This window comes from Podarcis erhardii (genome assembly GCF_964252035.2).
Source record: "Podarcis erhardii genome assembly, chromosome: 1".
Classification (NCBI taxonomy): Eukaryota; Metazoa; Chordata; class Lepidosauria; order Squamata; family Lacertidae; genus Podarcis; species Podarcis erhardii.
Window position 1 is genome coordinate 48,823,949 of NC_138497.1, and position 27,636 is coordinate 48,851,584.

General features: G+C 42.9%; 1 protein-coding gene and 1 long non-coding RNA gene across 12 annotated transcripts in view; one reads left to right on the top strand and one right to left on the bottom strand.

The window, feature by feature from the left end:
• LOC309336291 overlaps positions 1 to 14,378 on the top strand; it is a 95,668-nt gene extending 81,290 nt beyond the window's left edge. For all 3 annotated transcript variants that reach the window (XR_014153977.1, XR_014153978.1, XR_014153979.1), the window contains 3 exons: positions 4,505 to 4,547; positions 6,363 to 6,415; positions 12,154 to 14,378. This is a non-coding gene — a long non-coding RNA (uncharacterized lncRNA). The remainder of the gene's footprint in view (positions 1 to 4,504; positions 4,548 to 6,362; positions 6,416 to 12,153) is intronic.
• RAD51B (RAD51 paralog B) overlaps positions 1 to 27,636 on the bottom strand; it is a 351,970-nt gene that overhangs the window by 40,040 nt on the left and 284,294 nt on the right. The window lies entirely within an intron of this gene.

The window sequence follows — 27,636 nt, forward strand, 5'->3', positions numbered from 1 at the left end:
AGTGGATGCTCAGACCCGCCAAGTGTCTCTATTTTCCAGGGACAGTCCTAGATTTACAGTAGCTGTCCCAGTTTCTGATTTGATCCCGGAATGTCCCGCTTTGCCTTAGGATGTCCCTATTTTCATTGGAGAAATTTTGGAGGGGATGGATGTTGCTACCCTCCCCTGCAAAGCACAAGTCTCCATTTTGCCAATCATGAAGCAAGATTGAAAACCAAGGGCTAGTGACATTTGCTTTTGCACTCTTCTGGTGTCTTTCTCTGTTTGTCTTTATTTATTTAATGTGCTTGCACAAGTACACAAACACCTGTGTGCATGACCAGAATGGGCAAGTGTATTGAGGAGAGGGGCAAAATACACAGCATGGATACGTTCCTTCAAGCACCAGCTTCTGTGTGGACAGTAAGTGGATGAACAGCAATGCATATCCATAACTGGGGGGGGAAAGAATGTGTGGAAGTTAACATGCCAGTCGTACACACACTAAAAATGAATCTGATGATGCATTTGTGACACAAAGCCCTGTCTGGAGGTACCCTTGCCCCATGGTACGTGCGCTTAGGATCACTGCCTTAGTAAAAGAATCATTGAGCACAGTATATTATTTTATGTTTAATAACACTTTGTTTTAAATGTCTTTTTTAAATGGTGTAAATATTCCACAATCTGGCATGGTTTTCCTTCCTGATTAATTATGCCATTTCCCCCTCCAAAAGTCTGTTGAGAAATTTACTCTTTTATATTCCTTAATTCTTTGCACAAGTTCACGGAATCATAGAAGAGCAAAGTTGAAAGGGACCCCGGGGCCATCCAGTCTAACCCCCTGCAATACAGGAATCTTTTGCCCAATGTAGGGCTCATACCCACAACCCTGAAATTATGAGACTCATGCTGTACCCACTGAACTATCCCGGTGCAGATTCAACATATTATTTTCAACAGTCTGCATGCTGTGGAAAAAAACACACAGAAAATACAGATATAAGCAGATGGTTGCTAGCTGTAAATGTAATTCTAGTCATTTGAACTAAGATATATTAAAGAAGAGTTTGGATTTAAGAGGCATACTCCTGGATGCATGAACTGGTAACAAGCACTTGCCATTTTAAAAGCCCCACACAGACATGCCAGTTTTAAGTAATACTTCTGAGAGAGACCAGCTACTCCAGCAGAGGATTTCTAGGAGCAGAAATCAGGAAATGGTTAAGTAAAAGCAGGTGGAGCACTTTGAGAGCAAAGCAGGAAATAGCAGTGTGTCTGAATGTATTCAAAAGAATGTCTCTCCCCCTCAGCCTTTGGGCAGCTGCAGTGACTAGCTATCCACCCACGCCGCCTCCTCCTCCGCTGCCCTTATCTCTATCGGCCCCTGAAGACACACAGTCTTGAAGGCCACAAACACCATTGGCCTGAGTAATCCTCTGCAATTCTGAGCTAGGCCCTGGGAGCATTAGGAGGAAGCTGCCTGGAAGGCAGAAGAAACAAGAGACCCACCCAGTGCATTAAGGGCTGAATGAGCAAGAAAACACCCTGTAAGTGCCAGAAGCTGTTCCTGAAAGAAGCTGCCTAAAGCCGAATGCTCCCAAAAAACAAAACAAAACGAATATTCAGGAAAATTATAGCACATTTGGAACAGGCTACTTTCAGTCTTACAGGGCTTTAGACGTAAGGAATCACTTTCTTCTAAAAACAACGCTCTCTGAGATGGAACCCAGGAACTGTTTGTTTTTCCCCTGTTTGGAATATGTTTTCTTTCTAATAACAGTTTAGAATGACGAATATTCATAGTCCAGTCGTACCTCAGCTCCCGAATGCGTTGGGAGTCAAACGTTACAGCAACTGAACGATTGAAACTGGAAGTGAGTGTTCTGGTTTTCAAATGTTCTTTTGGAAGCCGAACGTCCAATGGGGCTTCTGCAGCCAATCAGAAGCCATGCTTTGGAAGTCGAACGTTTTGGAAGTCGAACAGACTTCCGGAACAGATTCTGTGCGACTTCCGAGGTACAACTGTAACTGATAACTGCTACATCCATCAGATGACAGAGCAGCAATTGCAGCAGCAGAAGCTCCCAAGTTCTAAATATCTTGCTTTCCCACCTCAATCCAGCTGTATTAATTGTAAAGCCAAGATGGCTGTGTCCCATTAGTATGAAATTCAATATGGGGAACCTACCTTGTGAGAAATTTGTCTAACTTTCAGAGAAAGCCAATTAAACATGGTTGAATTAGTGTAAAATTTTCGCTTCAAACTTCAGACATTCCACTGACTTTCTGCCCCCGAACACCAGTGTTCATTTCTCTCTCTGCCAGCTAAGCTACTGTTTTTTAAAAAGAAAAGAAAAGGGATATTGCATGAGTGAGCCTTCCACTGCTTGGAGGGAGGTTAACTTTATATTCCCAAGCTTTCAGGGTTTTAAAGCCCCCAGTTTAATCTGTCATTGTACTTGTCAAGGCAGGAGGCTACCAGGGCATGGATCCCTGTGAGAAAGCCATGCGGGTCCAAGAATGGCCACAGCTGGCAAGCTAGGTGTAACTGGAAAAATGGTACTTGGCTTACTGTGAACTTATGTTCCCAGTGACACATGGAGGGTAGTCCTGTCATTCTCAGGCTTGCTCAACAAGCAAGATCAAGAGTCTTCAAACTGGTCCTCATCTGGGGAAGGATCCTATGTCTACCCAAGATGCCACCCATTTGGGCGATGCCACCCAAGTGCATGAGCCTTCTAAGGAGTTGCTTTATCAATTGCCAGGATCCAGCCCTTCCTCATCTGAGGTGTCAACAGGTCTGTCAAGAGAATACAAAGATGGACCTTGGCTTCTTTAAGAACTTCATTATTTCCTAAGGAGGATGGGAGCTTGCATTATCCTATATGGCACCGTCATGCTCTAGAAGTTGTTGGAACAAGTTATCTGCCAGGGAGATTTCATTACCCAGCTTTAGCACGGAATTCTGCTTTCTATGGCCCAGGTCCAGTGCCCCTTGCTTGCTGTTACATGATGCTGTGCTTCACACTGCAGACGTCTTGGCAAAGACTGGTGTGTCTGGGTGCGTGCATGCATGCATGCACTCACATGTCATCTGATTACTTTATTGGTAGTGGTGATCAATTGCAGCCCAAGGACTACATGTAACTTTTATATGCCGTGTGATACATGTGTAGTCAGTTTTTCCTGTCTGAAAAATAGCTGTTGTGTAATTTCTGTTCTGCTTTTCCAGCTTTTGAGTGCACCCATTAACTGCTCTCACATAGCCAGGGGCCAGGGGTATCGTGCCCCCACCTCAGTTCTACTCCAAAATTATGCCACTGTGGCCATGCTCAATAACCATGCAGCTTTCCTAGCAGGCTGCATTCTGTGGGCTCATCTGTTTCTCCTCCTAGCTACAAGAGGTATCTGTGGTCTCCCAGATGTTGCTGGACCACAACTCCCACCATCCCTGGCAACTGGCCATGCTAGCTGTGACTTATGAAACCTGGAGTTAAACAACATTTAGTGGGTCACAGGCTCCCTATCCCTGCTCTGCACCTGGAAATGGACACCTTGCCCCAGGGGTGAACTTTGGTAATTTTTGGTAATATGGCGTCCTGAGTGAGCCCAAAATTTGGCACCCTCAAATGGGTCTTCTCAATTATGGATCTCCTTCATTTTGTGCCTCCTCGGCTCAGCACCCTGTGCTGGGGAACTGCCCGTACCCCTCAAAATCTGACACTGCTCATTCACTTCTGTTCAATGTCTCCACTCTCTGGGTAGATTAAAGGTAAAGGTAAAGGGACGCCTGACAGTTAAGTCCAGTTGCGAACGACTCTGGGTTGTGATGCTCATCTCACTTTACTGGCCGAGGGAGCCAACGTTTGTCCACAGTTTTTCCGGGTCATGTGGCCAGCATAACTAAGCTGCTTTGGGCGAAACCAGAGCAGTGCACGGAAACGCCCTTTACCTTCCTGCCGGAGCGGTACCTATTTATCTACTTGCACTTTGACGTGCTTTCAAACTGCTAGGTTGGCAGGAGCTGGGACCGAGCAATGGGAGCTCACTCCGTCGCGGGAATTCGAACCACCAACCTTCCGATTGGCAAGCCCTAGGCTCTGTGGTTTAGACCACAGCGCTACTCGCATCCCCTGGGTAGTTTAGGAAGGGTCTTTATGGTGTCTGCGCCTGATATAAGGAACTGCCAGTCTCACTGCTGGAACCCTTGAATAATGTGTGGTCCTCTTCTCTTGGGTTGGGATAACAATCTAATCTCAACAAAATAAAAAAACTCCTTCCAGTAGCACCTTAAAGACCAACTAAGTTAGTTCTTGGTATGAGCTTTCGTGTGCATGCACACTGATGTGTATCTGAAGAAGTGTGCATGCACACGAAAGCTCATACCAAGAACTAACTTAGTTGGTCTTTAAGGTGCTACTGGAAGGAATTTTTTTATTTTGTTTTGACTATGGCAGACCAACACGGCTACCTATCTGTAACTGAATCTAATCTCAGTTTCTTCTTTCTTCCTCTTTTCCAGGGCCCACAACTATGATTGAGGTCAACACTCCCTCACTGTCCCAGTACTTACCACAGATACCCCTGAGGTTTTTTGTAGAAGAATCATGACTTAAAATTTGAGAACAAAAGCTATCTTGCAATTGCATGGAAAATGAGTTCAGCAAAACGTAGCAGACCAAAAAACCCCCAAAACTTCTTGCTTTGCTTAAAATCCCGGATTGTGCTTCTGCATTGGGGCAGTTCACTTTGTGTCCATTCTGACTTAAAAGAGGCTTTCAATAGACTTTTGAATGCAAGGACTAAGGGAGGGTGAGAAATTAGAAAACTTTTCCTTAAATCTTTGCCCTCTTCAGAGCAAGCACAGACATGGAGAGAATGGCAGATATGCATGAGAAGCTCAGTACCTCTGACCTTGTGACCTTTGAGTCCTGTATTCCAGGAAATGTATTCTTCCTTTGCCTTGCCTTTTTTTTTTAATGTTTGTATTTACTAGGCCCCTCCTGGGATCCCCTGGTCTTCTCTTTGCTGATGATCCTGTCTTGTGGCTTTAAGGGAACACAGCTATTTGTGGATCAGCATTCAGACAACATGGTTAAACATTGCAACAAAACGGTTAATTAAATGTTTATGAAGTCTCCCACAGTTCTTCCAGGGGAAAAGCAAGCAAACAACATTGTGTAATTCAGACTCATTCATCCGCTTGCCTGAAGCTCCGTGACACAGTGAAAGATTATCTTGCATTAATCCTGGTTAAGTTAACTCAGTCATTCTTCACCCACTACAAGGCAAAGGACTTCATCAGAATCCTGCCTATCCAAACATTTGTTTTGCCCATTTCAGAAATATTTTTTTTTTTTAAAAAAACTGCTAAGTGAATTTTTTTAATGAAACTGCATTTGCTTGAGAAACAAGTAGCTTTTCGGACTATATGCTTTCAGGTATGTCAAAATGGAATTGTTCTGCCATGTTGCACATATTAATTTTTTGTTGCACAGTTGACAGTGGAAAGACAGTTTTTCTGGGATTTTGAAGAATTCCAGGGGGTACCTGTTAAAATTCAAATAAAAACTTCAGAAGTGCAACTCGTGCAGAATTGACTGAGAATGGGTCAGGATTTCCTAATATATTTTGGAACATGGCTTCTTCTTCTTTAGCCTGCTCATTTTACCAGAAATGAGATTTCTGCACCCAGAAAAATGAGAGTATGTGAATCAATACAGTTGTACTGATTTTTATTTTAGTTATTACACTGCTGTAGACTCAAGTCCTGTTGCTGATCTGCAGTTATTGCTCATCTTCCAGCCTTGAAACATTGATTATTATCACTTTGATGAGTAGATTGGCATGCTGATAATTTTCACAGTTGCTTCTGTATCCTATATTGTAGTGTCCTTACATAATATAAATATTGCTTGGCAAGGCTTATCCTTTATTTGCATCCAAAGGTATTAGAATGCTAGGAGGAATCATTATTAATTTCTTTCCACTGCAGTCTCAGCAATATTGCAAAGCTGTGGTTTGCACCACCCATTTCCAGCCTGGTTCGCATGGTGTGCAAGCCAAACTATGGTATACCAAGACCACAAGGATGTGCAGGCTCCTGGAGACGAGCCTGCAGTACTTGCTCCTCTAAAGTTCTTTTTACTCTGTACTGTGGAGCATGTTGATTTTCCACACAGCTGAAACACTCTCTTTTATATGGTTAAAAAAAACAGATTATTCTGAACTGCATGAAAGGAAGGCCAAACTAGACATGAAGTGGGAGATCCCTGTTTGGATCTTCTAATGTTTTTCGTTTTGCTATTGTGTGTTTGTTAAATTGGGGTTCTTGTATTGAGAGAAAGGGGTTAACCCTTCCCATCATTCTGTTTCCCCAGATAAATTTTCCCCAAGTTTCCTCAAGTTGCTATTGGGCACAGGATAGAAAAAAGTATCTGTGTTTATTATTGATTTATTAAAATATTTATATATCACTATTCATTAAAAAAATCATAGTGGTTTACAACCACACATATATGCAATGAAAACCATGCACATATTTAAAATCAAATATCAACTATTACAGAAATCTGAAATCTGAATTATTAATTGCCTGCACAAGCCTGGCAGCATACGAAAGTTTTCAGCAGACATTTAAAGATTAAAACAAGAATCTCTATTGCCTGAGCATTCCAGAGGACTGGGTCAAGGACAGTAAAAGCTCAGTTTCTTGTTGCCATCAGATGACCCTTGCCAACTCAGAACAACCAACAACACAGCCTTATATACAGTGCCCTGCAGTAATCCATCAATGATCAGGTAGTATCCAGTCAGGCCCTATGAACAGGAATTAATCCCACAACACTGGGTTTGATGTTGGGTTGGACATGTCAGCACATGTTGCCACAATACCAGTCTCTAAACCACTGTGGAGCCGAGCAGCATTGTCTTCCAAGTGTTTAGCCAGCCAGGCAGACACTATGTGCTCCAGAGGTCTGCCCTCCTCTGAACTACATGGAACAACTCTGCTGGGCAGTTCCTTGATGATGCTGTTAGGTTGGGTAACTCCAGGATAAACTGAAATTGTCAGAAGGGACAGACTTGCATTCTGTCCTTTAACACTATTTCCAAACAGAATGCTGCTGTGACACCAACATAGCAATGCAATGGAGGCAGCAAAGTAGGATCTCTTTGCTGTTCCCTCAGCCATGTGGCAGGCCCAATTATAAGCTTGAGCACATGTTTGGTTGGTTCTAGAGGGAGATTGATGCCACTTACGCTCCAGCCCTCATCCAGTCTGTTTCATCGACCATGACAGAGCAAAGTGAGCTTTACAGTGTTTGAATGAGTCCACAGGAGAGAGACTAGGGCCTCAGCAGGATCACCTGCTCTATCCACTGGAAAGCCTGTCAGAGCAGTCAGGAATCTATCAGGTTCCACCAGTCTCTTGGGAGTGGGCCATTCTAACTGGTCCCCCACCTGGGAAGAGAGATTGACTTTGGAGGAACAGCACAGAGCAGGGGTCTGCAACCTTTAAGACAAAAAGAGCCACTTGGACCCGTTTCCGAAGGAAAAAAAAAAACTGGGAGCCACAAAACTCGTCATTATAAAAATAACTTTTTTGTCACTTTTTTATTATTTCTTTGTTTGACCCCTCAGAATTACTCCTCCTCATAGAAATAAATGTTAAATTAACAAGTTACCTTTTTTGTGTGTGTGTGTTCTTCACTCCCCTTCAAAACAGTGACCAGCGTACATGCCCCCTTTCAATGCAGTGACCAGCGTACATGCCCCTTACAATGTAGTGGGCGGGCGGGCAGGAAGGAAGGTGACGTCGGGACGGTGTGTGACTAACGCACGCACCGCCCCCATGCGATGTCACAGCCAGTACAGCGCCCGCCACAGTGGGGAGTGTCGGGGCGCACAATGCGCCTCCTCCCCTCACTAGTATCCACCCCGGAGCCGCGGCAAAGGTGTAAAAGAGCCACATGCGGCTCCGGAGCCACGGGTTGCTGACCCCTGGCACAGAGGAAAGATTCTGTGCTGCAGCCTCAGTCAGCTCCCTCCCCTGCCACTGCTTTTAGGCTAGGAAAAATACTTCCACATCACATTCAGTTTAACCAGAAACAAACACTCCAACAGTTCCTCCTTTCACTTCCAGTTCCTGGGAAATCACTGCTCTATTTTGTCCTTTAGTGAAATTTGCAGGGAGGCGGAGATTTTTTTTTATTAATGCTACTGTACTCATATATCCCCCTCAAATCTGTCTATATGGGCAGCAGACATTGCTGAATGTGTTTCAGTTGCAACTTTTATATAATTAATACAACCAACCCATTGTGAGAATAAACACATTTTAAAAAAGGAAACTGTTATATTAAACTAACACAACTATTCCATAAGCTAGCGTAGGGCAGGATATTGCCAAATGCATGACTATAGCACAATAAAGGCAGAGCTTTATACCAGAGAGATGCAAGATTGACTCTGTTTTCATGGGGGATATGGGCGGGTTGTGGAATTCTGCAAGGGAAGCAGTCTGTTGGATGGCCATCTGTCATGATGATGTAGTTGAGATTCCTGCATTGCATGGGGTTGGACTAGATCAGGGGTTGGCAAACTACAGCTCCCAGGCCGGATCAGGCCCGCTAGGGTTCTAAATCCGGCCCGCCTGGCCATTTAAGAACCTGCCGCAAAGCCGAGACTCCAGGCGATGGTGATGGCAGAGGCCGAGTGGCTGCATCTCTGCCAATAAAACGCTGTGCCTGGTTTATCTCAGCGCGGTGCGGGGACATCTCTGCCAATCAAACACCGTGCCATGCTGAGGTAAACCAGGCACAGCATTTGATTGGCAGAGACGCCGCCACTCGGCCCTGGTGCTCCTGTGGTTGCTGCTGCTCTGCATCCCCGTGAGGGGCAGCAGCGGCGTTCCTGGAGGACAGCCGGTCTGGGCTAGGGCTTGGGGCCGCTGTGGGGCTCTCATTGGCGGCTGAAATGACAGTGGAGGACGATGAGGCCAGCGGCAAAGTGGCCCAGGCGGCGGCCTTCACCTCCGGGGAGCAGGAGGACGAAGGGGTGGAAACACTTGCATGGGGCAGCAGCTGCAATGAGGCACAAGTTTTTCCTTGTCTCCATCTCCGTGTTCCTTGAAGAGGTGCACTGGGCAGCGCGCGCCACACTTGGCCAGCTCCTGCAGGCTCCCGGCTTCCGAGGTGCCCAGCTCCCACAAGCGTGCCAGCCCACTCTCCAAAACTTCCTGTCCAGCCCCCAACAGTGTCCGAGGGACAGTGAAACGGCCCTGTTTAAAAAGTTTGAGGTCCACTGGATTAGATGGTCCTTGGGGTCCTTTCCAACTCTACAATTCTGTGATTCTTTTTTTTTTTTAATAAATATTTATTAAGATTTTAAATACAAATGCAAAAATAATAAACAATGTAACATGTATCATAACATAGTTTCATAGCTTCTTTGGACTCCCTCACGTCTCCCGTTCCCACTTACATCATTATAGATTTTTACCAGCAATTTATCATCTTGTTTGCGTTCTTATGTCCCGCTCATTTAAATATAATCTAATAATTCTCCAAAAATTTTTTATTTTCCTCAATCTCACTTGTCATCCTAATTCCATCTAATTTAGTGGTGCTCAATTATTTATGTTCTGGCATCCTTCTTAACATTCAACCAAATTACAGTATTTTTGTAAATAAATCTTGAATTTCTTCCAGTCTTCTTCAACCTTCTCCTCTCCCAGGTCTCGGATTCTGCCGGTCATCTCAGCCAGTTTCATATAGTCTATCAGTTGCATCTGCCATTCTTCCAGTGTGGGTAGATCTTGAGTTTTCCAATGCTTGGCGATGAGTATCCTTGTGATTCTAAGTAACTAGGTCAGCATAAGGAGTGAGCTACAGAGATCAGTTTGCTTTTAATCTGATTTCTCCTTTTTATTCTTAATACAAATTCATATAATTTGGCTGTTGGGTGCTGAAGTGTGGTTTTGCAAAACACTATGGTCCGGATAATATCCCACATACCTGGCCACTGGGCATATGCCGCTAGGGCAAAAAAGGAGGTTTCCTTGAGAAAAGAGCAGGCTGCATGGAATCCTAGGGTGGGAGAGGCAGCTGGATGCCAGCCCTGTTGTCCTGAGTAAACTGAGAGGAATCTGGCTAGGAAACACAGAGTGCATTGTCTTGGGAGCCTGGGTTTTAGTATTTTACAGTTCTGTCTCATCTGTGAGCTATAAGTGTGAAAGGGAGTGGTTGTGGCAGTGAGTAGCTGGCCGGAGGCAGCTGGCCAGCCCTACAGGGCAGTTTTGCAGCAGTTGCACAAGGAAGGGCATAAGTAGGCTCTCCTAGCCTTTCCCCTTCCATTATAGAACAAAAGCTTGTTCTTGGTCTACAGCTTGAACCTGGGTTTGGACTTCCTGCTGATCAAGCCAAACCATGGCTCACACTGAGCAGCAGGAGACCCTGGAGAGGAAGGCAGCAGCTGCAATCTCCTCTCCTGCAACCCGCACATTACATGCAGTCTGGGTTTATTATATTTTGCTTGGGAGGGATGAGAAAGTGTTGAATTTTTATATCTTATTAAGTTTTTTTTGTTTTAGGGAAGGTTGATTAGACTGACAGAGCAACAAGAATGTATTTCTACGCTGATAGTTCCACCCTTGGGAACTTGAGCTCTGAAATCATCTGCTTAAATATGCATGTGTGCATTTCTCTTATGTTTTTACCACATGCAAAGGTTGGAAAAATAATCTGTGTCTTAAATAAGAGGGGGGAAATGGAACAAAAGCAAACAGCAAGCAAAAGAGAAAAAAGAGAGGACATGCATACAGTGAGAAGAATGTCAAGAGTTAATCCCTGGTGTAATACACCGGAGGGTAAATTCATGTTGTCAGAGGAACAGTTCATGCAAGATTTATGTGTCCCCCCCCCACCCTCCGGTGAACTTTAAGGTAAACCTCAGCCGGCGACTGCTGCATTCCTCATAAACCCCTAGCACAGCCCGCTGCTGCTTTTCCAAACTGCTTTCTCATTATTCAATAGCACATTTTTCCACAGCATTCTGCTCTTGTTAATACTTGCTTGCTGCAATTTTTTTTTTTTTTAGTTCTGCTGTAAAAACACCTGTGTTTTATTAAGACTCAAAAATTGTGTTCCGCCTCCTTATTTTGACTGCAGTGGCATCAACCCTTTCAGAAGTATGATTTTGAGGACTGCTGCGGAATCCAAAAAGAAAGGCGCTTAAAAGAAGAATGGGCCATCAGAGAAAGTGACACAGGAAAGCATGGCTTTGTGTGGGGCTGGGGTAACTATGGCCTTGTGTAATGCTTGCTGCCATATCACATAGTGAAGCTTGGGTGAATGAAGGAACCCAAAGGTGTGATCTTGCAACAGAAGGAAAGGCAGGGATGGGGCTAGCAAACTGCAAGTTGACTACGGCCTGGTTTGCACATCATGGCAAGTCAAAATATGGCTTACAACAGGTGTGCAGAACCTTTGGCCCTCCAGAGGTTGCTGAACTACAATTTCCATCATTCTTGGCTATGGGCTATGCTGGCTGGAGCTGATGGGAGTTGTAGTTCAGCAACATATGCAGGGTCAAAGATTCCCCGTTCCCTGCTTACCAAGCCTACTCAAATGTGTGGGTTCCCATAGAGGCCCCTATAGCTGATTTGTTCATTTGTCTCTTTTTTTACTTGTACTGAAACTGGGACTCATGTTTAAACTCTCAGCTCTCTGGGAGCCTGCATGCTTGTGTAGTCCCAGTAAACCACCATTTGGCTTACTGTGACATGAGAACCAGCTCAGTGAAAGGAAATCTGTGGTGATGTGGGACAGGTGAGAAAGGAGGGCAAGGCCTCAGAGGCTGTGGAGTCATTGTGACATTTTAGTAAAAGTGAGCTCTGAGAGAAAGAATGCAAAAGTGCTTAAGGGTGATGACCTAATCTTTGCCTTCTTAGTACAAAGAGTCAGATGGGTGCAAGACAGAAAGACGTGATCCTTGTGCTGTCAGATCTGTTCAAATCAAACAACCGCATGCACCCAGAATCAGGTACATAGTGCTGCTCCACCCATTTGGGTCACAGAAGGGGAAAATTGCAAAACCAGCACCGGCTACATCAGCAGCACCACTCAAGGTACATTTCTCATAAAAGTCACAATGAACCTTTTCTGTTTTCAGGGAAATACGCCTCCTGTAGCAGCAAACAGAAGCAGGAGAAAGTCTTGTGTAGATGCATCCTTACTGCTGGAGTGCAGGAATGTTGGCAAAACGAATTCTTCTTGAGATAGGATGAGTCCAGGACTCAAGGCATGAAGGAGCCACTACAACAACTGAAAACCTCTCACCTCCAGTTCCTTGACAGCTTAATGGATGTAGGTAACAGAAAGTTTTAAAAGGTAATAAAAACCTTGGTGGCTTGAATGTTTTGTTAATTCTGTTTTGAGTTGTATCAGAATTACAGGGTAGTATTGGCACCTAGTTTTTGGCAGTTGTTCTTCTCTCCACCTTTATAACTATTGTCTTCAGGTTACAAAGCACATATTATGGTGTTCATGATAGTCACCTCTTACTAATTTCTATGTGACATTCTTTTACTCATATCTATAGGTGTTCTACAAAAAAAGAAATTTACCTTGTAAAAGAAAGTTATGCCAATGGGCTCATATTCCAAAACTGCAAAAAGGGGATGAACAAAAATGAGTAAAATCAGCTTTGATGGGATTTACCAGCAGAGTATATAGTAGCATAACTCAGAGAGGTTTCAGCTCAAGGGACATGGAACTCATCTGTTAGAACCATTTATACATGTATGTGTCTGAAGACTAAAATCACAGTGCTCAATACATGTAAACAATGTTCAAGCCTACTTCAGTGTGACTGTGTATAAATCTGACTTGCACTTACAGAACTTCACTCATTGTCAAAGCTGTAATTTGCATTTGCTTGTATACTGTGGTTTGGAACCATTATATGTCAGACTTGAAGAATATGCGCAAATTAAGGTAATCGCATGCTATCACCACTAATTTACATACAAATGTAAACATCCAAACTCATGAAATATGTTGGGCCCTGTTATTATGGAGAGTAAACAGCAATGACTCGCCTGTTATTTACACAGCCACCCAAACAGGGCATTTTCTTCCACTGTCACCCAGCTGGGCAACACAGCAAGGGGTATAGAAGTCAGTGTCTAACCTATGTTCCGAAATGGGCTCATAATCATGCTTCATAGGTGGCCTGGCCACCTGGATTATGACTTGACAGTAATAGGGGGTTTGTCATTGCTGATGTTGTGGTTGTTGAGCCATGTGGCATTCTTTTTTCCTTTTTAAAAATAAGGCGGGGGTGTGTGGAGCCACTTAGGCGTTCTTTTCTCAGAGCTATGAACATTTTTCTTCCCACTACTGGAATGACTCTAGCTACAGATGATTCTTTCCTCCTCAAAGAACTAGCTATGAAAGGGGAAAGCTTGTTGTATTACAGGTGGCGACCATTTTGCATGCATCCAATTGAAACGACTGCCGACGTGCAAGTCCTTTTGGATCCAGAAGAGGGCAGAATGGGGGACGCAACAGGGTCAGAGCGGGCTTATGCATACTCTGCCAAAGCGTGTGGGGGCCAGGAGTGGAACCCCCATGCAAAATGGTTGCTACCTGTAGTCCATTTTATTTTGTTGTATGTAATCACTTTTATGGCAGATTTGCAATAAGTGTCAAGTGCTGTAAAGCATATTGTACTGACCTTGAGGATAAAATCATCAAGCTGCTATGGAAGGTAATCTGAAGTACAAATCTGAGTGAGCAGCACTCATTTAATTTCACCGTTGCCCCATATTGTCTCAGCATTATCTCTGTCATTACACTTGTTTAATGTAGCCAGGATTAGCTTCTGATGAAAATGCCACACAATCAGGGCTGTAGCTGGGGGTGGCGAGTATGAACTAACATAAAAAATAGACTTTGATGAAATTATTACTGAATTTTCTTCAATTAAAGGGAGAAAAATAAAGTTATAATCACATCAGACTTCATTGAGGAGATTGCTACTTAAAGCCAGAGTTGGCCTAACTTGACTTTCATATTTTTTTCCAAATAACAACTTTTGTGAATAAGAAGTTGTAACTTGTGACTTGTGAATCATAATAGTCTTCTTACTTTATATTAACCAAATAAACACAGATATTGCAAAAGTAATGCCATTTTACATCATATAGTATTATAATGTAAAGTTATTATTCTGGAACAATTCAGTATGATATTGTTTGTACATTTCATTTAGGCCTATCTGTGTATTGTTTTTACAACTGAATTACATTTAAAAAAAAACCCTGTCAACTCACATCAAAATGTCATTTTCTTTGCTGAAACCTTTTATTAAGAAATAATAAATTAAATATTGGAGTTTCTGTGCAAGAATTCATTACAAGGTGAACTGCATGAGGAATTGAATGGGTGGCTGGGGGTGGGTTTGAGGAGAGGCAGAAAGAAGAGCTAATCTGTCCGTGGCTAGGGGGCACAATCTGGACGTTTCTGCTGGGGCAAAGATCACCTGGCTACAGCTCTGCACACAATAGCAAAAAAACATTTTCTAGGTGATGGGGTACAATGATATAAATTAGCTAGTTACAGTGAAGGGGGAGGTAAAGACAAATGCCCAAGAGGAGGAACAATATGTTCTTGTCCAGACAAGGCCAATCCTTCAAAAGCTTGTTCCTCTTGCAAAAATACCAGGAAGTAGAGTGCAAACAGGGATAGAGTACCAGATGAGGTATGGACTGTTCATGCAGAAATCAACAGCAAATGACAAACAAACAAACCCCCCCCACTCACCCCCCACTACTCTGCTTATTTGTATGCACTCTAAAGTATGCAGCTCAGCAACAACAATGACACATAATTCTTGCAAGCAAAAGTTGTTCCCATGCCTACCAGGTATAAGAAATAAATCAGTCACTACATTACAAAAAATAATGTTAGTAGGTTAGGAAATAAGCATAATCACCTATAATTTAGACATGCCTAAAAGAGGACACACAAAAAGTCACAAAACTGCAGTTTAAGACAGCCACTAATGCACAGCACTTAGTGGAGAAGAAAGAGGCATTCACTTACACTGGCTACTGTGCTATGGAGCATGATGGTTATATACATATTGATGTGTGAGAGTAGCTTAATGAGCACAATTCTATTGCTTGTTAACTTTGAAGTAGGTCCCACTGTATTCAATGAGAGTTATTTCTTAGTAACTAGTGTTTAGAACAGCAGCTTTAGTTTGTGCTACTGGTCTGGACTAAGGTTACCAGATTTTTTCCAAAGAATCCGGGGACACTTTTTTCTTTTTGAAAAGAGAGAAAAAAAAGTTATTTAAAAAAGATATTTTTTTAAAAAAATTAAGAAGTCATATCTTCTCTTCTGTGGTCTCCTCTGTTGCAAGGCCTTCCTCTGGGCTCTGGCCTGCAATCTTGGAGTGCTAGCCGCCATGGAGTAGGCTCAGGTTGGGCCTGGGCTCGGCCACGTGTCCTTGCCTTCCCAGTGCTCTCCTAACTATCCTCAGTGGCGGCAGCAACAGCGGCGTGGCAAAACCGGGACTCCCCTTTTTCTTCTCCTTCCTCTTTCTCTCTCTTCCTTCTCCTTCTTCTCTCCTCCTTCTCCCTGCATCGGCTCTGGGGTTTTCCTGGTCCCAGAGCACCGCTGGGCAGTTGGCCAGGCACTCTCGCTTCTGGCTCGATTTGGGTCGTTGGGGGGGGGGGTCAGCAGTTCCCCCAGTTGACGCGCCAGCGTCCCTGGTTCCCCCTCTGCAGTGGCGGTGGCAGCAGCAGTCTCAGCAGCCCGGAGCCAGCCTGGTAGCGCAGTTGGCTCTGGCTGGCTTCAGGAGCTGCTCATTGCTCTGGCGCCCGCCATTTTGCCTCACCGGAAGTCCCCATATGATGTGTCTTGTGCCGTTGAACCAATCACGCAACATTCATTCCCTACTAATAAACCTATAACGCTTAAAATATAAATCCGGGGACATTAAGTGAAATCCGGGGACACTGAATGAAATCCGGGGATGGATTTTGTCCGGGGACAGATTTGTAAATCCAGAGTCTGTCCCCGGGAAACATTGATGTCTGGTAACCATAGTCTAGACCCCACTCTTCACATGCTCAGTTGCTACCTCAAATGGTCCCCGAGTCATGGCTCATCCATATGTACCTTTTGCCCTGCACTTTCTAGGCACAGGTCCATGCTTTCCCAGTCCTAGTGCTCCCCCCCCCCCGCCCATTGCTTTCCCCAGGGAAACCCGATTTTATTGTTGAATCAGAGCAAGCAGCAATTTGGGTTTTCCACAGATTGTTGTTTGCTCCAATTCAGCGGCAAACAGCACCGCCAGGGGTGGGTGACAACCCTGTCAGACACAGACCTGGAAAGCCTGGTCCTGTGCCCAGAAATGCAGAACAAATCTAAGTATGGATGGGCCCTCAGGGGAGAACTACGGACACTGTTTAGGTAGAGTTGATGCTCCTGAAAACCAGCTGAGAACTGGGATTGTAAGTGTGTCAACATGTTAAGAGACTTTGGCTGTCTACACACCCTCAAAACACATTCAAAGCACATTCTTCTCCTCAAAGAGTTCTGGGTATTTCCTGTGTCCACAGCACCTGGTTTGGGACTCAGACTAAGTAGGAGTGAGATGAAAACCCCATTTCCTATGGTTGACAGAAGGATGAAGATGTGAATCTGCATGCTAGTTAGGTTCACCCTTCCTAATGCTTCTGTCTGCCACACCGCCACTGTCTTGGGTTTGCCAGTGTGAGGGGAGAGAGGGACTTGCAATCAGTACACAGACTTATTCCTCCTGGTATCCTCACAGAGCTTCTGCTGCCTTAAGGACCAATGAGTCTTAAAGAGTAACTACAGCTGAAAATGGAATCCCTTCCTCTTAGGTCTCTGCTCTAAACAACTGAAATACTGGGAGGCTTGAGGCAGATTCTGCCTCTGAGGAAAACATGGGAGTCTGCTCAGACCTTTCTAGAACCTTGGTGAGCTAATCTGCCCTACATTGCATATTGAAAAGTGAGATATGGGAGCACTCCTAGGCTGTATAGAAGTAACTTTGGAAATGGTACTTGGAAAATGAATTAGCCGGCAACTAATCTGCTCTTATCTGTGTTTCTGTGAACTGGATTCTTTTATTCTGTCTTCCAAAGCTGAGATTTTAGCAGATTTCAAACAGAATAAAAATAAAACAGAAAATAGGCATATTTGGACTGATTACTCAACAGGGGTCGTTTGTGACAGGAAGTGCAGCTGTGTGACTGATAGGCCTGACTTTTTCTTGGCTTCTTTCCCCTTCAAAATTCTTGTTTACTGCTTGGGTTCTAAAAATAAAAATAAAAATAGAATGGCAAAAGCTAGCAATATTCCAGGAAAAAATGGTCTGTGCAATAAGCAAAGGCAGTAAATTTTACAGAAAATCAGGGCTACAGAACACTCCTCCAAATATTCCTTCCAGGCTCCTGACTCACGTCATCTCTCCCCCTGCTTTTCTCAAAACATATGTCTAGCAGATCCCTTTTTCTCCTGAGGGGAGGGGAAGCATATGAATCATATTTTGAACATTTAACTCTGGAATTCCTGAGAAGAAAACTAACTCCAAGGAAACAAAGGGACTTTGTGCATTTTGCACTTTATCCATTGCTATTGCTGGTTCCTAATAATCATTTTGCTTTAATCAGAAGTTGGAAAACACTTTTGCACACTGTGAAGACAAGAATCTGATCTTGATATAATGGGAAGGTTCATAGCATCACATGAAGCATAATCAACAAAGCTGATAATGTTATTGGTGTAAACTGAGAGGTAAAGAAATGCCAAGGTATAGCATTGAACGCATGAGGGATCAAAGATATGAACTGTGGTGAGGGAAATTTCCAGGAGTCAAGAGTGCCTATGGACACTTCCATTTACCCCACACTTCCTTAGAATTTGCATTGGATCAGTGGCACTGGTCTGAAAGCTTTTAATTTATGTTCCAAAGCAGAAACTGTCAGGTGTAAGACCCACATGATTTGAAGAACTGTTACAAAAATTAAGCCCTAAAAGGAACACAAGAATGAAATGAAAATCTCTTCTGGGGTTCTGATCTACTTTAACTGAGGTTATTCAAGAGGGAAACCTAACATAACATACTTGCCATGCAAAAACCACTTGAATACTGCCATGGATTTCATCGAGTATGGATTTTGAAGACTAAACAGAAATAATAGAAAAATCTGCTCTTGGTAAAACATCGCTGGTAGAGGAAGTCAGAAGAGTTACATTCTTTCTGGTTTGTATATTCTTTAGATGCAAACATAATGAATAAAGCAGGATTGTCTCTATTTCAAATTAGCTCAGAATGTATGCTTCATGCACCACTTAATGGCAACTGTTGCTGAGGGGGGAAATTCATGCAAGTTTATAGAGCACTTGGACAGAGCCACTATAGAAATACAGAAGACTAAAGTGGCCCAACTGTCCCATTGAGGGATATTCAGCAGGGGTAGCCAACATGGTGCCCTCCAGATGTTGTGGGCTACAACACTCATCATCCTTGACCATCGATTGTGCTATTTGGGGCTGAGTTGTAGTCCAAAACATATAGAGGGCAGTGTATTTGCTACCCGTGGTGTAGGGCATGAACTGAAGTTTAGAAGCAAATACATTTATATTCAGCAGTAACAAATGATTCTTCTTCTTATTTCAGTTTGACCAAATATTTTAAGTGTTTCTCTTTCAATGCAATGGCAAAAGATTGCAAAGAGCTCAGAACAGTTGCATTTCAGTCAAAAGGTGGTTGCGTTTCTCCAGCAGCACAATGATTCAGGGGCATACATCTGGTAGAGGGCTTAGCGATTCTTGAAACAAACTATGGTATATTTAAGATAGAATAGTATGTTCTACCTGAAGGGTACAGAAACTCACATTTGCCTTTAATCTCTTCTTGTTTTTTCTGCCACAATCAGACTTCAATTCCAGATGTTTCCCTTCAGGCGGTTTGGAGCATGACAGGGTTGCTATTTTCACAGAATAAATAGTCTGGGATGTACATACAGTTACAGTCTACACACTCAAATATGCCCATTCTTGGAGATTGCTAACATTTCATTTCTCACCGGGTGGCTAACATATGGGCTGCCAGCATTTGAGGTATGTTAGCAGGGGGTTGAGTGTAGCATTTTCCATGCACTGCATACATTCCAATGTACAGTAGAAACTGCGTTTCTAGGGGCTTAGTTCCAATGAGCTTTCAGTTGCTATTGACATACATTCCCTTTTTTGAAAAGTCCTCACATTTAGTTAAGAAATGTTCAGGAGAAATAGGCTGTCACTTTTCCAATAGCGAGCTATTTTTGAAAAGTCTATTAAAATCACTTTTAAAAGGCAAATTCATTGATTGCTGAAACACCTTCTTGTCAATCTGGCAAGAGTAAAAGTACGTTTATTGTCTCCATCACCATTAAGAGATCAGGTTTACTGGGGCCAGTTCAAGCCTTGGTAAAACTCCATGGCAGTCAAATAAGAGTTGTGGCGTGGCTGAATTCTCTGTGTGTGTCAGCTGCCACATCACAGAGTCTGATGTCAGGGCAGAGGTCTGAGGCAATCAGGTGGCAAGCCATAAAATATGGTTTTTTTAAGTTTAGTCCTGTTTGTTTGTGTTCTGAATATCTGTGTCTGATGTAAACACTTGAGCAGCCAAAAACCTTCCAGAACAAAGCCTGTAAACAGCTAGATGTGATCCAGTAAAGATTTACTTGTCCTATATGTCTCACCATGTACTCACCTGACATTTTTCCCACCAAGAAAAGCTAAGAAGGGAGTGAGCAATGGGAAGAAAAGTAATAAGGATATGATGGATTTGCAGGATACTGCCTCCCCCTGAAAAAAAACCTCCACACGTTAGTGGTGTGGTAAAACTGAAGCAGTGTTATTTTCCCTTCTTCAAACTGGCACAATTTCCAGCATGTTGATGATACTGATCCCATTTCAGCTTTTGTATGGGGTCAGGTATGTGTGTTTCATACTTATCTTTTCCCTCACTCTTTCCAGGCACAGTCCACAGACTTTAAAGATTCGTGTCCGCAAACCTTTTTTCCCTTCTGAAACTTTCCCTGTGAAAACATACACTTTAGCGCTCAATTGAAAACATACACTTTAGCGCATCAATTCAAGTTTTCTGCAGGTCGCTGTTTGCTTTGATTGAGTGGGTTTTCGCAGGGAACAGTGGCGTAGCGTGGGTTGTCAGCACCCGGGGCAAGGCAAGTAATTTGCGCCCCTAACCCGTGGATTTGCGCCCCCTAACCCTAACCCCCAGATGTTGCGCCCGGTGCGGCCGCCCCCCCTGCAACCCCCACGCTACGCCACTGGCAGGGAAAGCTCCAGAGAAAAAAAAGGGGGTTCACGGACATGGATTGTTAAAGACTGTGGACTGTGCCTGGAAAGAGCGCAGGATAAGCCCACAGAGTCCACAAACTAACACCAAATTTTAGGGGGAGGGGGAGAGTTGAAGCGAATCTGCAAAAATAATAATAATAAATAAATCCCCTCAGATTTACCTTTGAATTTTGATGGTTACTATTCTCCAACTATGAGTGCTTGGCAAGTATTTGCTCTTCAGCATCAGCATTTGACTTTGCAAAATTTTGCAGTAGCAGGCAGTATTTGCCATCTGACACGAAGCTGCAGTCATTACTTTATGATGCCAGATGTAATGAGAAGGTGAATCATATACCACATAGCACAACACTGAAAAAGGGGCAAAAAACCTCTCCCTCCTGATTTGTTAAATAACTGATTTCTACATATCCCAGAATTCTCAAAGCACTTCAAATGTTTTTCTTCCTCAGGTGATACTCTTTCTCAATAGCTTCATAAACATCATATGTCCACTTGAGCAATGTAATTTTTGTATATGAGGGTATACCTCAGTAGCAGAGCATGTGAAGAAGAAGATCCCAGAAGGTCCCAATTTCAATCCCTGGCATCTCTAAGTAGGATTGGTCAAATCCCCTGTCTGAAACCTTGGAGAGCTAAAGTCAGTCAGGGGAGACAATGTTGAGCTAGATGGATCAATGGTTTCACTTAGTATAAGGCAGCTTCCTGTGTTATACAATAGATACACAAACAGAAAAGACTGCTGTCTCTAAGCAAAACTATTATTTTGCACCCAACATCTGACAATCCACTTGACAGTGTTGGGCATGTGGCAATCAATGTTATTGACAGCAGATATGTAGTAACCATCAGTATTTGACACCTGACTTTCAACAGATTTTAGAGAACTGGATATTAACTTCATCCATCTAGTCAATCAAAACACTTGAATTTTGCCTTCCAAGTCCAGCACTCGAACCATGGACTACAGTGGCTATCAAGCTAAGAAACGGCCCACTCTGAGATTGCTCTAGCTGTAATTTTTGAACGGCCTTCAGAGAAACCAGATTCCAATTACCTTGAATTAAATGGACTTATAAATGAAACTCTTTGGCTGTTTTGAGTTATATTTCCGAGAAAGTTATCCTTAAAATGTGGCATAAGTTTCTTTCCATGGAGCTATCATCTTGGTGTTTTTTTCTGGAATTCTTGCTACAGCTGCATGATCCCTTTTGTTATCATTGACAGGCCAATATGCCCAGAGGCTCAATTTAAGAACTGAGAGGTACCAATGTGAATCCTGCCTGGAAGCCATTCACCTGGATTCCATGCTGCCAAATTCCAGGTGTGTGGTTGCTGGCTGTGATCACCTCATGGTGAGGGAAAGGTACCCTACAGACACCCAGAGGCATTTTATTAGTTCACGTGTTCCAGGGATGAGTCCAGGCATCTAAAATAAGATCTGAGGCTCAGCCCTAGCTCAAAGTAAGCATTAAGTTAGTAAATTAATAAGTTAGCAAGTTAGTAATCTGCAGAGTAGTTCAAAATCTCTGGGCTTTCGTGCTGGCTGTAGATGCAAAGCCTGGCACTGTTGGATTGTGCACAAATTCACTGATGGATATGTGTTCTAGTTTTTTAATTTGTAATGTTGCTATTGTACAGCTCCAATTGTATAATGAAAATATACACGTGATGTCTGCCCAGTGCAAAGCAGCTGTGAAGAAGGTGAATTCCATGTCGGGGATTGAAAATGGTAGTGTTCATTACCACAGGATAGTTACCAACTTGGACAGCTTTAAAAGCAATTCCCCTTGGCATCTGGGTTGGCCATGGGGAGAACAGGAGGCTAGACTAGATTTAGTGTCGAAGGCCTTAGTCAGATCAATAAATGCCATATACAGTGGTTGGTTTTGCTCTCTGCATTTTTTTTTAAGCTGTCCAGCGGAAAAAATCATGTCCACTGTTCCCCTAGAAGGTCTAAAACCATTTTGGGATTCAGGAAGGGTCGCCTTGGATATTGTTGAGAGACAGTTTGCTAAGATCCTTGCAAGAATTTTGCCGGCTGCAGCTAATAGAGAGGTGCCTCGATAGTTTCTCTAATCGGTTCTGTCACCTTTTATTTTAAGAGATTGATAATTTTGGCATCCCTAAAATCTGCTGGGATCTCCTCTCTCTCCCAGATTTTTTTGATGAGTTTGTGCAGATGCCTGATAATCGTCTGCCAAAGCAACTACTCTATTCCAAACTTAAAAATGGAAAGTGTAATGTTGGTGGCCAACAAAAGAGGTTTAAAGACTCTCTCAAGGCAAATTTTAAAAAATGTAGTATAAACACCAACAACTGAGAAACACTGGCCTGCGATTGCTCCAATTGGAGAATAGCCTTTACCAAAGGTGTCATGGGCTTTGAAGATGCTCGAACTCAGGACAAAAGGAAGAAACGAGCTAAGAGGAAGGCACGCTTGGCAAACCCTCACCACGATCAACTCCTGCCCGGAAACCAATGTCCCCACTGTGGAAGGGCGTGCAGATCTAGAATTGGCCTCCACAGTGACTCATGGACTCACTGTTAAAACCGTGTTTATGGGAGACAATCGTACTCGGCTACGAGTGATCGCCAAAGAAGAAGAGACTAGATGGGTCTTTGGTTGACGAAGTAGGCCCCTTTTTTATATTCTTATGATCACATCTTTAAATTATCTCTGTTGCCAGCACTAGCTATTTGGATACAATTATAATTTCCTCCCAAATAGAGTTTTCCAAGTGGCAAGCATTTTTGAAAATTGTATTTTTTCTTCCTTCAATTTCCCCTCCCCATTTTTTTGTTTTGTTTTGTTTTGTCTGCCAACACCGGTATTGGTGGCAGTTCTGCCATTTTAAGAGTTGGAGAAGTGAGGTTCTTTTGCACGTACTCATATGCTACAGAGGCCAAGACCAAGACTTCCTCAAAAAGGTCAGTTTTATATAGAAAAGCAAGCAGGCTAATCGCCTCCCCTCGCTGCCTTTTCCTAAGGCTCTTGGCATCTGGCCCTGTTATGTGCAACCCGCGGTTTGACCAATGCTTCCTCTTGTTTGCTACTGCATACTCAACTAAACTGTATAACTGAAGGGAAGCTTATGCCAGTTATTAGTGCTGAGGCAACCCATGCCCCCAGATGAGGGGGTAGTTTCATGAAGCATTTCCTTCTGGAGCCTCTGCTTTCAAGGGAAAAAGGTTATGTGAAGGGCTTTTCGCTCGTCTCATATTAACTGGTTGTTGTTGTTGTTTTAAAAAATGTAAATACTAGATTTTATTTTTTGTTGTTGTTTCAAGATTTAAATTAATTGCAGAAAAAATGTGAGGTACCTGTACCTTTTATTCTTCTAAACATTCCCTGTGCATTCATAGAGATGGCAGTCAAGTGGCACATCAAACATTCTCAAAAACCATTCTCCTAGGATGCTTCTCCCTCATTCTCTTCCACCAAGTTTTGCACATGATCAACCCAAACAGCCAACTTACAGACTCACCAACAAAGTGTGCCACAAGATAGATTGGCTATTGGTAACGGTCCCTCTACAGCAGCCAGCTTCTCATATACACTACTTTTCTGGGCTGTAATTACTCCTATGTTGCTGCAGTATGTGCGTCGATACTGCAAGCACTTGGGTGGGGCCAATCATGTGGTCTATCCCAACCAATTACTGATCTGGTTGAAAGAACATGTACAATTGGTGCCCCCTACCTACTTGGGGTCGCACGCATACACTACAGGAAAGCAGATTCCATACAGTATTAGAGAAGTGTGAAGGGGGCATTGCTGCTTGTAAGTCCAGATGGAGAGAAGGAATAGTATTATTTTCCTGTCCCATCCTTACTGTAGAGTAAGAAAAAGTATTAACCACTGCTAAATGTTGGAGCATCACTTGAATATTAAATAAGGAGTGCTTACTACTGAAGAAGTATAGCTGTACCATGTTGGGTATACTTCTAAAGGCAACAAGACATTTGAAACTTTAGTATATATGAAGCAGACACCTGATTTATAACTGTGTTTTTTTTTACCTTTTTCTCCCCACCACCCATCATTTGCAATAATATGATAAAGTACAAATTGATTAGCAGCTATTAGAAGCCTTAAAAGACATGGAATATGTAGTATGGTGATGTGCAGAAGAGTCAGTACAAAACAAATGTAAGCTTGCTGCACGTAAAGGGAAATAATGTCACTGTTATTGTAACTAGAAAGTATGTTGGGCATGCCAAGCAACACTGAATCTAATCTTCTCTGGCTGCTTTTCTGCTCCCTAGGCTCTTCATCTATCTTTATCTCCCCTGTCCCCCAACTGGAAAAAAAATAAGTACTTTTTGAGTACAAGCAATAAATCAAAAAGTCTCTGGTGTTCTGCATCAACTCCTCAGATTGTTTAAAATCCAGAAACTAACATACAAAATAAGACTGTAGAAACAGAACAGGCAGTAAGGAATATGGGACCCAGGAGCGCAACAAAGTTTAGCATGTGGAAGGGAGAATGGAAATAAAACTTGGTATAAAGGAGAAGAGATCACAATGACCTTCTCTGAAGTATCACAGATCATATTCTGACATGATATTGAATGCAAAACTATTATTCTAGAGATATAACAGACTGACTTTTGGAAGTATGGAGCCTAGTTTAGCACAAATGTCAATATAAAGGTTTCCAAGATGAAGCACATACCCTCATAGGACAGGACACTGAAAGACCATAAAAGAATGGGAGGAAAGTATTATTTGCTAATTATATAAATTACAGACCACTCTTAATTTCAATATAAATCCCACAGCAGATTGCAATAAACCATTAAGACCAACAAATATTGTTTAAAACCTCAGTACCAACCTTTTCAAATCTCCTATGGGTTTTTAGAGTATTATTTGCCTTTTGCTTTGTTTTCTGTGTATGATTTTGTTAGCTGGAGAAACAAATATTTAAAAAACGCACACTTGACGTCAGTTCAACACAGTTCAACATCAGAGGCACACATCAAGATCAGTGCATCTGTGAGGGCAGGCCAGTCAATTCCACCTTCAATTGAACAAATGCAGATGCTGTGAAAGATCGTAGATGCCTAGCCATCCTGAAATATTCCAAAGCTGACTGAACAAAATGACCAATTGCAAAGACATAAGCCAGGGGTGCCTGAGTATGTGGCTATTGGGGTATGGAGCGGGAGTCTTCCTGGTAGAAGGTGGACAGGGAAAATAAGGTTCACCCCTGAATGTGGCTAAGGCAGAGGGAATGGGGAGGGAAGCTTTATAGCATGGTCTCTCTCCATATGTGCCTGTCCATATACTAATGTCTTCATCAGAGAGCCTTCCCTGGGCTTCCCCACCTTCCATTTTTTAATAGGTAGCTAGAAACTTTCTCTTTAAACTGCTGCCCCCACCAGACTGAATACTTGGAGAGTATCCTATTGATGGAAAAGTATGCAAAAAAGGGGAGGGAGGGCTGCAGAGATAGTTGAGGCAGGACCCATTGGGGTTGAAGGAGTAGGGAAGAGGGAGTTAGGAAAGGGGCCAACAAGAAACCTGAAGAGGGAGCAAGCAAAATGAAGGAGACACCAAGAAGACAGTGAGCCAGGGGAAAGCCTCATATGTTGTTGTTGTCGTTTAGTCGTGTCCGACTCTTCGTGGCCCCATGGACCAGAGCACGCCAGGCACTCCTGTCTTCCACTGCCTCCCGCAGTTTGGTCAGACTCATGTTTGTAGCTTCAAGAACACTGTCCAACCATCTTATCCTCTGTTGTCCCCTTCTCCTTGAAGTGTCTTTTCCAGGGAGTCTTCTCTTCTCATGAGGTGGCCAAAGTATTGGAGCCTCAGCTTCAGGATCTGTCCTTCCAGTGAGCACTCAGGGCTGATTTCCTTAAGAATGGATAGGTTTGATCTTCTTGCAGTCCATGGGACTCTCAAGAGTTTCCTCCAGCACCATAATTCAAAAGCATCAATTCTTCGGCGATCAGCCTTCTTTATGGTCCAGCTCTCGCTTCCATACATCACTACTGGGAAAACCATAGCTTTAACTATATAAAGCCTCATATATGGCTTGGCAATCACAAGGGTTGTGTGCAGATGGAAAGAATTAGGAGTGGAGAGGCAAAGGCACAAATTCAGTGAGATGGTGTGTGTGTGTGTGTGTGTGTGAATTTCACATGCCAAACTCAGACAACTAGCCAACTTTTGGATATCAGTAAGATATATTGCACTTCAGTTTGTAATTTGTCTTTGAACTTTTAAAATATATCTACTATATATTTTGGAAAGCTTGTTAGTCCAGCCACTATGCATTTGGACACCTTAAGGATCGTAACCAAGCTTTTCATGATGGTTCCTGAGATCAAAATGCAGGTATTCCCTCTATGTTTGGATACAACTGGGTGCTATTTTGAATCAAGATGGCAGTCTGAACCTTTCACAACTGCAATGAACCATTGGTTTCAGAATTACACTGAATTTTTGGTTTCATAGAATTCCTGGGAAATGCTGGGTACAAGGTTGCTAGTTTTCTATAGTTTTCTTGAACACCCTTTAGGTTCTAAACATGTTGTGACCAGTGCTTCCCCTCCCCCCCGGGGTACTCAAGAGTACGCAGTACCAGCTCCTCTTTTTTTGTTGTTAAAAAGTGTAACAACTTCATGGTGAGAAGCGGCACCTATTTTTCTAGAAAAGTAGTACTGATTGTGAACCATCTAATAACCCAGCAGTAATGGGACCAGTGTTACAGTGAGCAGGAAGAACCACCAGGACATAATGCTAGCAAACAGCAATCCATTATTCAAGGCTTATATGCTTTAGGGAGTGAGGGAGAAAGGAATATGGTTTTAATTTCAGGCCTTCACTTTCTAGGTGCCCCCAAGGGGCATACACATTTCCTATATAAAGTTCAGTCTGTTTGCAATTAAGTTCTCCTCCTCTGCTTATTCCTAGCTAAATTAAAAATAGTAAAATCAGGATAACCTTGGACTTTTTGACATAAACAAGGCCACTGTTTGCAGAGGTATAAATATACTGATCAGGTTTATGGGTTTTAGAAGGCTGAAGCAGCCTTGTGAACTTTTCATGTTGAACGAATGTTATGTTTCAAAGAACTAATAAGCATCTGTGCCTCCTTTTGAAACCTGAAGGCTTTTCAGTGAGAGCAACTTCTTATTTGAACTTCAAGTGTAGTCCTGTATAATACCAGCCCTGGAAGCTAACTTCATTTATCTGAAACAAATAAAAAAATTCCTTCCAGTAGCACCTTAG